Here is an 18,465-nt window from a genome sequence, read left to right as displayed (position 1 = left end):
TGACTAGTAATTTCCTACTACTGAATTCTGATTCTGAGTAATTCTGAAAAAACAGAGATTCTAATTATTGGGCAAAAAACTTCCTCACGTAATAATCTAGAATACTGTCTAACACTCGATGGGTGCTCTGTTAAGTCTTCGTCGTCGGTTAGGAACCTGGGTGTGCTCTTTGATACCAATCTTTCATTTGAAAGTCACGTGTCTAGTATCTGTAAAACCGCATTTTTCATCTTAAAAATATATCTAAATTACGCCATATGCTCTCATTCACAAATGCGGAACAGTTAGTTAATGCGTTCATGACCTCAAGACTAGATTATTGTAATGCTCTACTGGGTGGTTGCCCTGTACGCTTAATAAACAAACTACAGCTGGTCCAAAACGCAGCAGCTCGAGTTCTTACCAGAACCAGGAAGTATGACCATATTAGCCCGGTTCTGTCAAAACTGCACTGGCTCCCTATTAAACATCGCATCAATTTTAAAATATTGCTGATTACTTACAAAGCACTAAATGGTTTAGCTCAGCAGTACTTGAGCAAGCTCTTAATGCATTATAGTCCTTCACGTCTATTGCGATCTCAAAATTCCGGCCAGTTGATAATACCTAGAATATCAAAATCAACTGCTGGCGGTAGATCCTTCTCCTATTTAGCACCAAAACTTTGGAACAGTCTTCCTAACATTGTCCGGGAAGCAGACACACTCTGTCAGTTCAAAGCTAGACTAAAGACACATCTCTTTGACCTAGCGTTCACATAATACATTATAGACTTCTATAATTCAATGTTAGGCTGCATAGATTAGGTCAGCTGGAACCGGGAACACTTCCCATAAATCCTGATGTACTCGTTACATCATAAGAAGAATGGCATCTACGCTAATTTTAGTTTTTTTGTTTATCCCGAGGTTTTCCCGCAGCCTGCCGGATCCAGGCCGTATCCAGATCTGATGAAGGACCTTCGCCTGGACCCGATGACAATGCAGTGCTGAAGTGCCAACTAGTCTCTCCCTATGGAGGATCCCTTTACCACTCTACAGATAAAGCGTTGTCGGGAAACTCAATTCGCGTATCTACCCCGAATTGATAAAATAAAATAAAATTCTGTATCAAAAATAAGGAAATGCCAGTACTTTGTTTAGGCTTGGTTTGTAGGGAATTCCAAACCTGCGCACATATATTCAAACGCACATAACTATAGAACCAATGCGCATGTGAACACCATCAGCGTTTCTCACAGGTTCGCGTTTAAAGTCTGTGTAGAGAGAATGGTGTCGTCTTAGCGGCCCCAAATTTAATAACAAATGATCGTTGCGACGGAAGCGAATCAATCAAAACTAACTTTAGCTGGAAAATAACTTTATTAAAGAACCGCTATAAAGCCAAAACAATCTCTGTTACCTTAAATTATATGTTTATCTCTGTAAAGCTGCTTTGAAACAATCTACATTGTTAAAAGCGCTATATAAATGAAGATGACTTGACCTCGGTTGTAACGAGTGGTTATTTCAGTCAAAGTTGCTCTTCTATCAGCTTGAATCAGTCGGCCCATTCTCCTCTGATCTCTAGCATCAACAAGGCATTTTCGCCCACAGGACTGCCGCATACTGGATGTCTTTCCCTTTTCACACCATTCTTTGTAAACCCTAGAAATGGTTGTGCGTGAAAATCCCAGTAACTGAGCAGATTGTGAAATACTCAGACCGGCCCGTCTGGCACCAACAACCATGCCACGCTCAAAATTGCTTAAATCACCTTTCTTTCCCATTCTGACATTCAGTTTGGAGTTCAGGAGATTGTCTTGACCAGGACCACAACCCTAAATGCATTGAAGCAACTGCCATGTGATTGGTTGATTAGATAATTGCATTAATGAGAAATTGAACAGGTGTTCCTAATAATCCTTTAGGTGAGTGTAGATATGAGCTCTTGAAAGTTTAGTTTTAGTATATAATGTGAAATTATAAATCTAACCTCTCTCCTGCATCCAGCAATTCTTTCGGTATCCCTCCTCTACCTCAACTCCACCTTCACGTCTAATTATCATATTTGTTCAAGCCCAGATCTTCACTTTCAACTTGAATCGACTCAAGTCTCAAGCTTCAGTCCTCCATCATGGACAGTGAGCAAAATATGTGTACAGTATTTTATTTTTTACATTTTATTATTAAATTTCTGTAGTATTTCTTAAGACATGTTAAATAAACCTATAGGCAGTAGTACAGTAGCACCTGAAAAACTTAGTTTATTTAATAAAAAAAAAAAAATTATATTGTATTTGTCCTATTGTTTATTTATTTTCATTTTATTTACCAAAGTTTTATATTTACAAATGTTTTTATTTTTATTTCAAGGAATTTTATTTATGTACTTTGTAGTTGTTCTATTTGTCTCAGGGCTACTTCACGGGTTCTTCATATGCTCAGAGCTTGTGGAAAATCAAGCACTTTCTAGTGCAAGAATTCCAAAGAATATTTTTAAATAAGAATTTAAAAATCAGTGCTAGTTTTTAATTAATAATACATTCATTTAAAATTATTAATTTCCTTGGTTCACTTTTAATATTATTATTTGTCCAAAAGAGTCTAAATTTAAAACTAAATGACAAAGTTTCATTTTGGACATTCAACTTGCCCTTTAAAGGGTTATGAAATTCTAAAGTACGTTTTCTGAAACTTTAACAAAGGTATTTTTGTTGCACAAAATTAATGTTTTGGCACTATTTATGTCTTCTGGGTTTAAAATCTTTATTGTGCCAACATCACAGGATGTGACATTTTCTCACATAATATCCTACATGAATGACTCATCTGTGTCTCATAATGAATTATTCATGAGACTGTGTGTCCTTAGAGACAAGACACCTCTCTTAATTATTCAGGACTGCACGTGTTGCTTTCCTATGACAGGTGCTTCAAATTGTGAGATCATCACATACAGTAGCTGGAAAACAATTTCATGGATCGATATCTCTTTGTAAAAATTTGTGCATGAAATTATCTTCTGTAGACACAGAAGAAAAGAAACATGAGTGTATTTTCTTTGGGACTCCTTGATACAGCCGAACGGCTTCTATAAATGCAGCAGAATAAGTTATTAAACAAAACTCACAAAAGTTATTAAATATGCTAATGTGCGTTCATATAAATTTCCAATGCAAAGTATAAATCCAAATGCCTCTGCATTTATTTTTGAATTAAATTATAGCTGTCACAGGAAAGTGTGTGTATTTGTGTAATGTACAGTGAGCTAAAAAAAAACATGCATATAATATATTTGTTCATTTTGATGCATGCAATGGTGAATTGCAGTGTGCTTTGGGAAACGCGGTTGCTTTTACACACTAGCACTAGTCACACTAGCAATGTGACTATCAAAAGACCTTTTGGTATCAAGCATAACACACAGGTGTTTAACAGTAGAGGACGATGCAATGGTATAACCGTCAAACAACCAATTATATTCTAGCATCTTTTGATCAGATGCATTCTTGAGGAAATATAAAGCTGGGTGTTGTAAGTAAAATGTATTTTTATAGCACATTTAAACACAGCTTGCACTGACCAAAGTGCTGTACATAGAATAAGATAAAATAAATACACTTACAGATCAGTGATTTAAAGCAACACTATGGAACTTTTCCTCTGCGGTCCCCCTACAGGTTGGAAGCGGAATTGTCCATTACCGCTGTCGTAAATAATTTAGCCTACCGCATCCTACTGTCGCACGCACACTCGCTGTTTATCCAGCAGCGGCTTTGGAATGAACGATGTCCACAGACAAGGTAGAGTATGATGCATGATTTTATGAAAGTATGATGTATTGCAACATCAGAAAAGAAGAAAAACAAAATAATGACTATTGTAACACTTGCCGTAAAGCAAGTCAAATTTGTAGTTTTCTTATGTCTCATTAGAACTACAGAAACGCGGCCCGATCTGGCAATCTTACATAGTGTGGTTATAGCAGATAAAGGACCGCAAAGCGGAGGCATAAGTGCCTTTCACCCTGTTATGACTTGATGAACCACTGAAACGATTTTAGAAACATTATTTTAAGGTAAAAAATGTTTCATAGTGTTGCTTTAAGCTAAGAAGACATCAAGAGACAAACAGTTAATTACTGACATAACAGGGTAAGACAATTAAAACACAGGCCAATTTAAATAGGTGAGTTTTGAGCCTGGTTTTGAATATTGTAATTGAAGAGGCATTTCTATGTCAGGTGGCATTTGGTTCCACAGCTGAGGGCCAGCAATAGACAAGGCTCTGTCACCTTTTTGCTTAAGCTGGGACCGTGGGACATGGAGGAGACATTGGCTGGAAGATCTGAGGGACCTGGGGGCTACATGGGGATGGATGATACCAGCTATGTAGTTGGGGGCCAGGATGTGAAGAGCTTTAAAAAACATCAGCAGTATTTTAAATTGTATCCTAGACTGGACTGGAAGCCAGTGCAAGGAGGCTAGAACAGGCCTAATGCGTTCACGCTTTTTTGTGTTCGTGAGCAGTCTAGCCGCTGCATTTTGGACTATCTGAAGCTGTGCCACCAGTGTCAACGGAAGACCAAAGTAGAGAGGGTTACAATAGACGGGAGGTTATGAAGGCATGGATGACGTTTTCCAGATAACTGTATGACAAAACAGACTTGAGTTTGGAAATTATCCTTAAGTGATAAAAACTAGTCTTTACAACAGATGATATTTGTTTGTGCAGGTTAAGATGGAGAATGGATCCCTGGGGGACACCATAAGACACAGGGATGAAGAGTACTGGCCTATGGATACTGAAAAAGATCTTTGGTGGAGGTAGGAGTGAAACCAGTTAAGAGCTATACCCTTAATGCCAACCCATTGTTCGAGACGCTCTAGTAATTTACCATGGTCTACAGTGTCAAATGCAGCACTAAGATCCAACAGGACCAGAATGGCATAATCACCTGAGTCAAGAATGAGCAGCAGGTCATTTGTCACCTTTAACAGGGCTGTCTCAGTGCTGTGACGGGCTTTGAACCCAGATTGAAATGGCTCTAGGATCTCTGTTGAGTTGAGGTACTGTATGGAAGAAGCTGCGTTAAAACCACCTTCTCCAAAATTTTAGCGATAAATGGCAGTTTAGAGAAAGGCCGGAAATTATTAGGAACTTTTGGATCCAGATTATGTTTCTTTAGCATAGGCTGGACAGCCGCATGCTTGAAACATGTAGGAACGGTGCCGGTGGCAAGGCAAGAATAAATTAAATGGAGGGACCAATAGCGTCAAAAGCATCTTTGATAATCTGTGAAGGGATAGGATCATGTGTCCCATAGTTCAGTGTAGGACACTGCTTGGAATTGGTCAAAAGTAGCTGTAGCAATGGGGAAATGTGGCGCTGTGTCAGATACAACGGGAGTGAACTGTGTTCTGATGTGGTCAATTTTCTCAGTGAAAAACTTCAAGAACTCTTCACAGCTATTGGTGGATGCCTCGACCTCTGAAGAGACTTGGGGGTTAACAATCGAGTTTATGGTATTAAATAAAATTATAGGGCGATGGGAATGTTTGCTTATAATGTCAAAGAAATACTTAGCCCTGGCTTTTTTTAGCGGCATCTTGGAAATTGGCCAGGGAATTTTTTTATATTTCTAAAGAGACTAGGAGGTGATCCTTTTTCCACTTACGCTCAGCTCTTCCACAAACTTGCCTGAGATGGCAGGTGGAATCATCAAGCCACTCTTGAGATTTAAAATTAGGGTGTCTGAGTTTAAGAGGGGCCACAGTTTCAAGGATAGCTGAGCAAGATGTGTTGAAGGAGGATATTAGCTCATCAGGGCTCAAGAGGTGATCATGGGCAGTGATAGAGGCAGTGATATCATTTCCCAAGTAACATTCAGATAACTTATTTGCAGTAAAAGGGTTAATATGACGAGAGTAGTGGCCAGAAGTTCTGGCTGTATACAGTGAGTTAAACAGTTTAACATTGAACACAGTAGGCACATGGTCAGAGAAAAATGCATCCTCAATGCTTATGTTATTAATGGAAAACCCATAAGATAAAATCAGATCAAGGGTGTGCCCATGCACATGGGTGAAGGAGGCCGAATGACTCCATTACATGGCAAAACTCACTAACCTAGGGTTTACCTGGGCAACATAAATGAATATTAAAATCACCCAAAATCAACAAACGGTCATAGGATGTTGCATAATGAAACCGAAAGTCTGAGAATTCTTTAATGAAATGTTTATCTGGTTTAGGAGACCTGTGAACAAGTGTGCACATCACTTTGTGTGGTAGCAGATTCTACTTTTATGCATTGTACTTCAAAGGAAGAAAAGCTCCCAGCAGAAAGTGTTTGTACCTTAAGCCGATTTTTAAAGATCAAAGCCACTCCGCCTCCTCTTCCCGTACTCCTTGGAATGCTTATGAATGAACGGTTTGTGGGGCAAAGTTTGCCAAAAACAGATGACTCACCCGCACTGGAGCCAATCCATGTCTGCGTTAAAAACAACATGTCCAGATCTCGCTGGGTAAAAAAGTCGTATAAAATGAAGGTCTTGCTTGACACGGACCTGCAGTTCAGTAGCGCCACCTTGCCTGCAAGGTAATCCAAAGGCTGTGGAAGTTGAGAGCGTTGCAATGGGCGAATGTTCCGGAAGTTCAGAAGAGCTGCAGGGCAATCAGGCGTCGTTGACCGAGCTGGAAAAAATGGAAAGATGACAGGAGTATCTCAGGTCCCATGATCGACGAGCCGGGTAGAGGCCTCTACTTCCTGCAAAGTCGAAAGAGAGCCGGCGAGGTGATGGTTGTGCACGGGAGACACTCATAAATCCCCTGATCCGCACTCGAACACCGCCGCACTTTCCTCGCTTCCTGCGCCGGAAAATGCAGCAGGAGAGCTGGCAAACGCAGTCCGCGGGAGAGTTGATGAACGTCGGGTGGCATCTGGAGTGAGGGCCAAGGCGTCCAGTGGATTGTAGCTCTAAAGAGTTTTGGATATGTAGCAGTATAGAGCGATCAGAAGTCCTTATAGGGCATCGGCGTAGTGCCAGAGCGACAACAGGAGGAACACAGACAAACACGACAACACGCGGACAGGTAAGGAGCTGACGGCAAGCCAACCAAAACACTGGCGCCATCTTGACTTCCTTCCTTCCTGAATTGTTGTCAGCATAGCCATGAAAATGTATTCCATGTTTCCTGATAATGTCCCCGAGGGGAAGCATACACAATGAAATAAGCAGACTCTGGCACTCCGTACCTAACTTGTGCTTGATCTGATATCTCTTCATTTATATAAACAGATAGCAATGATCTAAACCATGCTAATGTCAATGTGACACTCAAGCCTTTCTAACAGAATGTCTTGGTCTATGGCATCAAAGACGACGCCAAGGTCTTACAATACTAGATGGGAGATGCAGCCATGATGATATGAGCAGGTCATTTGTAACTCTGACATGCACAATGACCTCGATTCATCCCAAATTAAGACTTTTGTTTAAATATGCTTCTTGCATATTTCTATTCTGTAAGAAGGAAATTTAGGTAATCTCATGTGTCCTCTCTAAAGTTCCTAAAAAGATACTAACATCTGAAACTATGTTCCCTAAAGTATTTTCCCTAACACTTAAAGTCTTTAAGACTTCTCAGTGTGAATTCTCAATATGAAACATTTCTCAGCAAATTCACCCAAAACCAAATTAATACAAGCTGTGCTATTCCCATTATTTTTATATTATTTTTTGTATTTCTACAACAACAACAAAATACATTTAAGACAGTTAAATAGCAAGCACTTATCAATAAGATGCTACTTTCCTTTATAAACATAAGATCAATATTTTTATATTTAAAAAAGGACTTATTTTTGATAAAGATTTAAATTTCTAACAGGGCTTAAATACAGGGAAAATAAATCGATTCACTAACAGAATCATAATTTGAACGTTTCAGTTCTGCCTTTCTTCTGTAACATTACAGTTCTGAAAACGGTTTGATTACAAACGATACCGGTCGATAACATTACTAACATTATTAACTGGTTAATTTCAAATAAGCGTTTCTGTTTTGAGCGATTAAACTTGATTTCGTTTTTGTTTATGTTCCTGTTCAAATTTAGTTATTTACCTTTTTTTTCGTTCCTTGAACCAGTTCAGATCCCTGATTTCTAATAATAATTGTTATTTTACTTTAATGAGTAGATTTCAAGTAATTCACAGTATTTAAGTTTTAATGCATGTGCAGGAATAACTTTTGACATCACAGTTGACGTGAGTTAGCTTATGCTTAAAAAGTTGACGTGTTCTGCCCTAATGGTCATTTATTAATTGTGCATTGCCTATCCAGAAAGTCAATACTATCGCGGTTTCCTTTAACAGACCTGGCACTTATGCAGTGAATGAGTACAGCATAAATGTCGTTTTTTATTTAGTTTTTTCTTTCTTTCTTTCTTGTCCTGCATGCTTTTCAAAACTCTGTTGGGTTAATATAGCTAAAGGGGGCATCCACTGCCTAGACATGTCATTATTTCAACCCCCACATGCCTTTAACTGGAAGGAAGCTCAAACAGCATCTCATACTAGCTTGCTCTGTTTAGCACTCATAGTTATCTCATTTAGTTAAGAGATAAAACCCTGTATCAGGAGAGAGGCTGTGACTCCTCAAACAATGACGGTAAAAACATAATAGTTATAATAGTGAAAAATGATGACTCATTGTCATCATTAATTAAGTATAATGCCATTTCATTACCTTACTGCACAACACTATATTAGATGACTCACACTTTGTCAAACTAGTTTGAGCACAAATTAAAGAAACAGTCAATTGTACTACATAAAAATCTTCCAAAATACAAATCTTTATCTTGTAGATCTGCATGCTTTCAGAGCACAGCTGGGTGTTTTTTTCGTGTTTTAGTGCTGTATTGAGGTAAATGAATGCAGAAGAAGCTGACGAGAGCAGCGTGTTCCTGCCGTACAGCAAGTCTTTGATGAGTGAATGGGAGAGTTATGTAACATCTTTAGCACACATGCCTGAGTGTGTGACTGCCAGAAGACGATGCAAAGAGATGTGAGAGGAGAAACATTGCTGCTCAGATTGGCATTGGGTCACTTTCCTTATTAGAACCGTTCAGTGGAGCAGCACTAACCTGCTGAAAAGAGAGCGTCTCTTAAAGCAGGGTCAGCATTTATCTACTGTTAAATGATCAGCTTATGTTCTGACATTAAACATCATGTACGTATTAATTAATTTATTCGTTGGTTTGGAAAAAAAAGCTGAATTATAAGCAATAAGATCAGAGAGACATGCTGCCATCTTTGCTCATGGGCACTGTGTTGATCACCTGAGCCATGTATTTTTTCACTCCAGAGCTACAGGAAAATGGCATCCTGACAATGGTGAACCCATAGTCCATGAGCCAGGGGGGTCCATCGGTATCAACGGGGGGGGGGGGGGGGGGGGCAAATGCTATCATTGTTTTTTGGCAAGGTATACACCCCTAGTATTAGAAAAATCACGATAGCAGTGCAGCGGTGGTAGCGAAATCACTTTTTTGAGCTCATGAAGTTATTAACCCCCTAAAATAAATTCCGTTTTTGAAATCTGGTGTATATCTGGTTTAGGCTCATGCTAGGGATATTATCAATATTCTATAATATAGTGCTTGGTATCGTTGGAAAGGGGACCTTTTAGGCTTTCATTTAAGCCCAGTACTGAATCTGTCTGAAAAAACACAGAGGTCACAAGACTTCTTTAAACCAGAAATAACACACATTTTTTCACAATTTCCGCCTAAACTGTATGCTTTCTTTTATCCCTGTGGCATGAAAGAACAACATGGACACAAAACTCAACAACTTCAATACTCAAGGCACTCTGATGACTCAGAAAATGTATAATATACCCATACTATTTATTTGTGAGAGCCTTAAATTAGACTTGTGCAGCCAGCACAAGTCTTCAAAATAGAATAGAGCCAATAGAATGGACAAATAGAATACCCTATTAGTCCAGGGCCAAATGGCCTATTTATTCATGTACAGTTGTAATAAAAAGTAATTGTTTCAATAGTGTCGTCAATGGTGTTGTAAACATAACACTTGTAAGTGGTTTAACAAAATGTTTCTATCATGTATTTTGATATTCAGATATGATGTCAGAAAGTAGCTCATGCACGGAATGTTGATGGATTTTGACAGTTTGACGAGGTTTTGTCAGTTTTGTGAAAAGATTGTTGGTTCAGTTGACTGGTTATAACAACACTACCAACTATGCCATCTTCAATCAACTTCCATTGAGTTCCAGGGGTATTAAATGTAAGTACAAAATACTTTTTCTCTTGTGCTTGTGAATTGGTGGGGAATAGTAGAAGTAGCTAATGTAAGCTTGGTGTTTTTAGCAGGCTAGCTATCTAGCAGGCTAGCTAGCTTGCAGGTTAAACAGTGTAACAGTAACTGCTACAGTGCAGTCAGGGCTCTCAAGTGTCACGTGACAGTCACTCATTTCGGTCTTTTGTCACGCCCTCTCGCCACACATTGTATTTCTAACGCGGAAAAACTATTTATAATATATTTAATATGCCGCAGTGCCCAAAATGTCTCTGGCCGCGCCAGTCTCATTATGGAACCGGCAGGAATCAATCGCTGTAAAAATCTATTATTGTCTATCCATTATAAAAGTGCATCTATCCATTATCCATTATAAAAGTGCATCTATCCACTATAAAAGTGCATCTATCCATTATAAAAGAGCATCTATCCATCATAAAAGTGCATCTATCCATCATAAAAGAGCATCTATCCATTATAAAAGAGCATCTGTCCATCATAAAAGTGCATCTATCCATCATAAAAGAGCAATTATCCATTATAAAAGTGCATCTATCCATTATAAAAGTGCATGTATCCATTATAAAAGTGCATCTATCCATCATAAAAGTGCATCTATCCATTATAAAAGAGCATCTGTCCATTATAAAAGTCCATCTATCCATTATAAAAGTCCATCTATCCATTATAAAAGAGCATCTATCCATTATAAAAGTGCATCTATCCATCATAAAAGTGCATCTATCCATCATAAAAGTCCATCTATCCATTATAAAAGTGCATCTATCCATTATAAAAGTGCATCTATCCATTATAAAAGTGCATGTATCCATTATAAAAGTGCATCTATCCATCATAAAAGTGCATCTATCCATTATAAAAGAGCATCTGTCCATTATAAAAGTCCATCTATCCATTATAAAAGTCCATCTATCCATTATAAAAGTGCATGTATCCATTATAAAAGTGCATCTATCCATCATAAAAGTGCATCTATCCATTATAAAAGTGCATCTATCCATCATAAAAGTGCATCTATCCATTATAAAAGTGCATCTATTCATTATAAAAGAGCATCTGTCCATCATAAAAGTGCATCTATCCATCATAAAAGAGCAATTATCCATTATAAAAGTGCATCTATCCATTATAAAAGTGCATGTATCCATTATAAAAGTGCATCTATCCATCATAAAAGTGCATCTATCCATTATAAAAGAGCATCTGTCCATTATAAAAGTCCATCTATCCATTATAAAAGTCCATCTATCCATTATAAAAGTGCATCTATTCATTATAAAAGTGCATGTATCCATTATAAAAGTGCATCTATCCATCATAAAAGTGCATCTATCCATTATAAAAGAGCATCTGTCCATTATAAAAGTCCATCTATTCATTATAAAAGTGCATCTGTCCATTATAAAAGTGCATCTATCCATCATAAAAGTGCATCTATACATCATAAAAGTGCATCTATGCATCATAAAAGTGCATGTCTTCATGTTCATTTTATGAAGTATACTTAAGTAATTTTCAAGTATATTTTTTAAGTATACTTTATGTTGTTAGTATACTAATAATGTGTACTTGTAGTAAACGTGTGTACTATTTCAATACTGCTTGGGACTAAATTGGCCCACTTTTAGTATTTTTAATATTTGTAAGAGTAAACTAAGTACACAACTAGTTTTCTCATTTGTAATGCATCTGTACTACAAGTGAACTTATTAGTATACTAGTAGTTTACTATTTTAATACAAGTAGTACATTTTTTAGTTTATGAAAGTACAAACTGATGTGTGCTCTAAGTAAACTACTAGTTTCGTAGTTTATACTACAAGTATACTTGTAAGTTTTCTTTAATTGAACATAACATTATACTTATAGTTTACTATTTATATATTATTTTTGCACTTGAAAAATACCTTTAACTGTTCTTTAATTTTACAAACATTTTATTAGCTTCATGCATCCTTTTTTAATCAACACTTGAATGTCAGTAAGTTTCATAAAGAAAGGCAACATTTTAAACAAAAAAGTAGAATTAGAGTAAATTGCTATACACTACCAGTGGACTAGCCTACACAAAAATTCAGATATGCAGAATTAGAAACATATCTGTTTTATATCAATATTCTAATCAATATTTTCAAACAATGTAAGTTTCATAAGACTGTATATGAAAAACTATGTAAAAAAAGTATATTTAATTGACTACTCAATCAAAAGAGTTAACACAACTACAAGACAAGTATACTTTGAATTCTTAATTATTCTTTTAAGTATATCTGGATCAAAAGATTGAGTTCAAATACAGGCCAAATATACCTGGGCCCGTATTCATAAAGAATCTAATGCAAAGAGTAGCTCCTAGTGACAAAATTCTAAGAAAATTCTTAGAAATGTGGGCGTTTACTCTTAAAATTAAAGAAAAAATCCCAGTAAAGAAAAAAGTAATTCAGAAAGCATCTTAACCCTTAAAAGAGGTCTTAAGGTCAAAATTGTAAGGAGTACGGACGAGGACTTTTCAGAGGCTGAAGAGTTTCTTTAGCAGAGGAGAAAATGGCAGAAAGAAGAAGAGGGAGAAAAAATGTGTTGCAAACAATGGATGACAGTGAGTTAATAAGACGCTATAGATTAGATCGTGCAGGGATCATGTTTGTGACTGATCTTAGAGACGCGCTAACATCTCCGACACAGTGCAGAAATGCCATAGCGCCAGAAATGAAAGTAATCACTACATTACGATATTTGGCAACTGGGAAAATGCAACAATGCAGCAGTGTGTAATGTACACAGTCACATGTAATTTCAAAGTGAAGGCTTAGAATAGACCCTATACTTTTCACTCTTTTTTTCCTTCTTGGACAACCAGCCAATCACAGTCTTCAAAAGATTGTGTCATACATAGCAACGGGGTCAGCCCCGCCTCCTCACTAAGATGAAAGTTTTTGTCTTTTCCTTGCTCAGAGTTGCTCTCAGATTGGCCCCGAATCGCTCTTAAGCTAAGACTCTTATGTAAAAGTTTTTAAGCTAAATTAAAGGACAAGTTCGGTATTTTACACTTAAAGCCCTGTTTTCAGATCGTTTCTGATGAAATAGAACAGTTACGATTTCGGTTTAAAATTTTAAAATTTAAAATTTTCGGTTTCTGGGGTTGCACCCCCCCACCTCCACAATGGCTGCATAGGTTCACTGGAACAATCCTTCCTAAAACGCATCAAACAAAAATTGCAGCAAAAGATGCATAGTGCACCTATGCAGCCATTGTGGAGGTGGGGGGGGGGGGGGGGGGGGGTGCTACCATAGAAACCGAAAATTCTCGGGACAGCAGCATGTGTCCAAATTTCAATCTTAACCATTCTATTTCATCAGAAACGATCTGTAAACAGGGCTTTAAGTGTAAAATACCGAACTTGTCCTTTAAGAGTTTTCTGAGAGGATTCTTAGAATCTTTATGAATACGGGCCCTGGACTTTTATCTCAGTATAAATCAAGTAGGCCTACACTGAAGTGTAATTTTAAGTCTATTTCTGAGAAGTACATAAAAAGTAGACTGAAAGTATACTTTCTTATTTTAAGTTTAAAAGAAATAAAGCTAGCGCAAGTTCTGCCAGGGAGACTCAATCATTTACGTCACTAATTGCCTTATCAACTACCCCATCATTTCCTTGCTGTAGTATAAAAGGGCAGCCCTTACTCATATCTGAGTCCGCAGATGCTGTTGTTCCAGCCACCACCTTCCTCCCCACCACCACTAAGACGGATCTTCTCCTCCATCCTCCCCCATCACGACCACCCAGGTGTCCACTTTCACCATCCCTAATATCACTAGATGGGCTCTTCTCTCCAACCTGAAGTCTTCAAGACGCCTTCCCTTCCATCCACCCCACCACCACCAGAGGGCCCCCTTCATCGCCTCGGGGGGTGAGCGGCGCCCCTGCCTTCATCTTCAGTCAGCAGTCGCTGATTCAATACCCCTGGAATTCGAGTCATGAACGGGGCCTCCGCCAAAGAATTTGATTGCTTGCTGAGCTTATTAATAAATGTCTATGCTACAGCATTAATTCTCCCGAGTCTTTCTGGCAGAAGTATACTAAGTGTGAAAAACACCAAGCTTACATTAGCTACTTCTACTATTCCCCACCAATTCACAAGCACAAGAGAAAAAGTATTTTGTACTTACATTTAATACCCCTGGAACTCAATGGAAGTTGTTTGAAGATGACATAGTTGGTAGTGTTGTTATAACCAGTCAACTGAACCAACAATCTTTTCACAAAACTGACAAAACCTCGTCAAACTGTCAAAATCCATCAACATTCCGTGCATGAGCTACTTTCTGACATCATATCTGAATATCAAAATACATGATAGAAACATTTTGTTAAACCATTTACAAGTGTTATGTTTACAACACCATTGACTACACTATTGAAACAATTACTTTTTATTACAACTGTACATGAATAAATAGGCCATTTGGCCCTGGACTAATAGGGTATTCTATTTGTCCATTCTATTGGCTCTATTCTATTTTGAAGACTTGTGCTGGCTGCACAAGTCTAATTTAAGGCTCTCACAAATAAATAGTATGGGTATATTATACATTTTCTGAGTCATCAGAGTGCCTTGAGTATTGAAGTTGTTGAGTTTTGTGTCCATGTTGTTCTTTCATGCCACAGGGATAAAAGAAAGCATACAGTTTAGGCGGAAATTGTGAAAAAATGTGTGTTATTTCTGGTTTAAAGAAGTCTTGTGACCTCTGTGTTTTTTCAGACAGATTCAGTACTGGGCTTAAATGAAAGCCTAAAAGGTCCCCTTTCCAACGATACCAAGCACTATATTATAGAATATTGATAATATCCCTAGCATGAGCCTAAACCAGATATACACCAGATTTCAAAAACGGAATTTATTTTAGGGGGTTAATAACTTCATGAGCTCAAAAAAGTGATTTCGCTACCACCGCTGCACTGCTATCGTGATTTTTCTAATACTAGGGGTGTATACCTTGCCAAAAAACAATGATAGCATTTGCCCCCCCGTTGATACCGATGGACCAAATTTGGGGCCCTGGCTCATGGACTACCAGTGAAGATGCCTTGCTTTGTGCCCAGCTGGCTGATGATGCTAACCCTATTGTAACTATAGGCATGAATAAATCTCAATCAATACAGCTTGCATTTATCACAACTGACTAATGGCACCACAAGGTTGTGCACAGTTCCACTTGCACGAATCCTGTCAAAGGCAGAAGAATCAGTGAAAAGGCAATTCAATGCTTTTAAGAGCTCACCAAAATGTATTGAATAATACATAAGGAATTGCTGCTTTTATTTTATTATATAAATTGAAAAATATGTGACAATTTACTTACTATGTTACACTAAAGTGTATTCATGTGAGTTACTTTCACTCAATTGAGTTGTGTTTCTGCTAAACATAGTATTTGAGTTGATTTTAATGGGAAAGTTGTGTTGGTCTAATTGGTGTTATTGGTCTAATAGTCTAATTGGTCAAACACAGTTCAAAATACTCAACATTCTGATGCAAATAAATAATAAATGTAAAATTTTGTTTTAACTGAAAAATTTTACAGGGGAAACTGATTGCCTTAAATTTCTCAAGCATGATTTACTCAAAGTTGTAAGTTGTTAATACAAAGATATACAAAAGACCGTTAGAACAACGATAGACCATTTCGCTTTAAGTTACCATTACGGTGATTAGTGTTTGCTTTAGTTGGGCTCTTGACGCTTGACTTTCTAACATTTGTTTACTCTGGCTGCAGTAACTGTGTGTTTAGGCACATTTGCTGTGGAAAAAGAAAAGAAAAGAAAGCCAAGGGAATTTCTGGGGATGATCTATTGGTTATTTAGCGATGATGACATCATCATGTAGTCTAATTCACAGATCTCATCCCAAGTGTTATCACTGATCACCTTTAATCATTTAGCAGGTACTTTTTTTAATCTATTTATGGATCATCTTTCATCATATATGTACTCTCTTTCTCTTTCACTATGTACTAATGCTTTTATGGAAATACTCATTAGCAGCTGTCTGTTTCGAACTTATGCTGTCATTCTCTATATCCTAGGGTTTTTTTCTACAATAATCTCTACTTACTCCACTTTCAAACTTCCAACCACTGATGAAATGACCTTTATTATTTGAAAATCTAAATTTACCACTTTTCAACTGGATCCTTTTCCTTCTCAGTCAAAGCTTGCCCTGTCATAATTAATTGGTGATATCAATCACACTTCGATTATCTCTGGTATGGTTTCTTCTTCAATTAAAACTGCAATATAAACTCCTGCACGTAAGAAACCAGGGGCTTACCCAAGTCATTTTGATCATTTTCATCCCATTTCAAACCTTCCGTTTCTTTAAAAAATATTAGAAAGGATTGATGCAGCTCAGTTGCATGGTCATGTCTCAGAAAATAATCACTATGAACAATTTTAGCCTGGTTTCCATCCATATCATACTGAGAACGCCTTTAAGATTTCCAGTGATTTATAAGTATTATTAAAGCAGCTGAACTGGACTTTTATTTATTCCTTTCTCGATCTAAGAGCAGCATTTTATACTGTCTCAGACAATATTTTCTTAGATAGTTATCTTATCAGCACTCAGTTTATGTCCCACAAGTCAAGTCATCTTCATTTATATAGCGCTTTTAACAATGTAGATTGTTTCAAAGCAGCTTTACAGAGATAAACGTATAATTTATGGTAACAGAGATTGTTTTGGCTTTATAGCGGTTCTTTAATAAAGTTATTTTCCAGCTAAGGTTAGTTATGATTGATTCGCTTCCGTCGCAACGATCATTTGTTATTAAATTTGGGGCCGCTAAGAAGACACAATTCTCTCTACACAGACTTTAAACGCGAACCTGTAAGAAAGGCTGATGGCGTTCACATGCGCATTAAGAATTGGTTCTATAGTTATGTGCGTTTGAATATATGTGCGCAGGTTTGTAATTCCCTACAGACCAAGCCTAAACAAAGTACTGGTCTTTCCTTATAATTTTTGATACAGAATTTTATTTTATTTTATCAATTCGGGGTAGATACGCGAATTGAGTTTCCCGACAACGCTTTATCTGTAGAGTGGTAGCGGGATCCTCCATAGGGAGAGACTAGTTGGCACTTCAGCACTGCGTTGTCATCGGGTCCAGGCGAAGGTCCTTCGTCAGATCTGGATACGGCCTGGATCCGGCAGGCTGCAGGAAAACCTCGGGATAAAAAAAGACACTAAAATTAGCGTAGATGCCATTCTTCTTATGATGTAACGAGTACATCAGGATTTATGGGAAGTGTTCCCGGTTCCAGCTGACCTAATCTATGCAGCCTAACATTGAATTATAGAAGTCTATAATGTATTATGTGAATGCTAGGTCAAAGAGATGTGTCTTTAATCTGGCTTTGAACTGACAGAGTGTGTCTGCTTCCCGGACAATGTTAGGAAGACTGTTCCAAAGTTTTGGTGCTAAATAGGAGAAGGATCTACCGCCAGCAGTCGATTTTGATATTCTAGGTATTATCAACTGGCCGGAATTTTGAGATCGCAATAGACGTGAAGGACTATAATGCGTTAAGAGCTCGCTCAAGCACTGCAGAGCTAAACCATTTAGTGCTTTGTACGTGATCAGCAATATTTTAAAATTGATGCGATGTTTAATAGGGAGCCAGTGCAGTTTTGACAGAACTGGGCTAATATGGTCATACTTCCTGGTTCTGGTAAGAACTCGAGCTGCTGCGTTTTGAACCAGCTGTAGTTTGTTTATTAAGCGTGCAGGGCAACCACCCAGTAAAGCATTACAATAATCTAGCCTTGAGGTCATGAACGCATTAACTAATTGTTCCGCATTTGTCAATGAGAGCATATGGCGTAATTTAGATATATTTTTAAGATGGAAAAATGCAGTTTTACAGATACTAGACACGTGACTTTCAAATGAAAGATCAAAGAGCACACACACACACACTAACACACACACACACACACACACACCCAGGTTCCTAACCGACGACGAAGACTCGACAGAGCGGCCATCAAGTGTTAGACAGTATTCTAGATCATTACGTGAGGAAGTTTTTTGTCCAATAATTAGAAACTCTGTTTTTTCAGAATTTAGA

This window comes from Scardinius erythrophthalmus (genome assembly GCF_964197995.2).
Source record: "Scardinius erythrophthalmus genome assembly, chromosome: 15".
NCBI classification, from domain to species: domain Eukaryota; kingdom Metazoa; phylum Chordata; class Actinopteri; order Cypriniformes; family Leuciscidae; genus Scardinius; species Scardinius erythrophthalmus.
The sequence above is the reverse complement of the archived record's forward strand: the minus strand, read 5'-3'. Positions refer to the sequence as shown.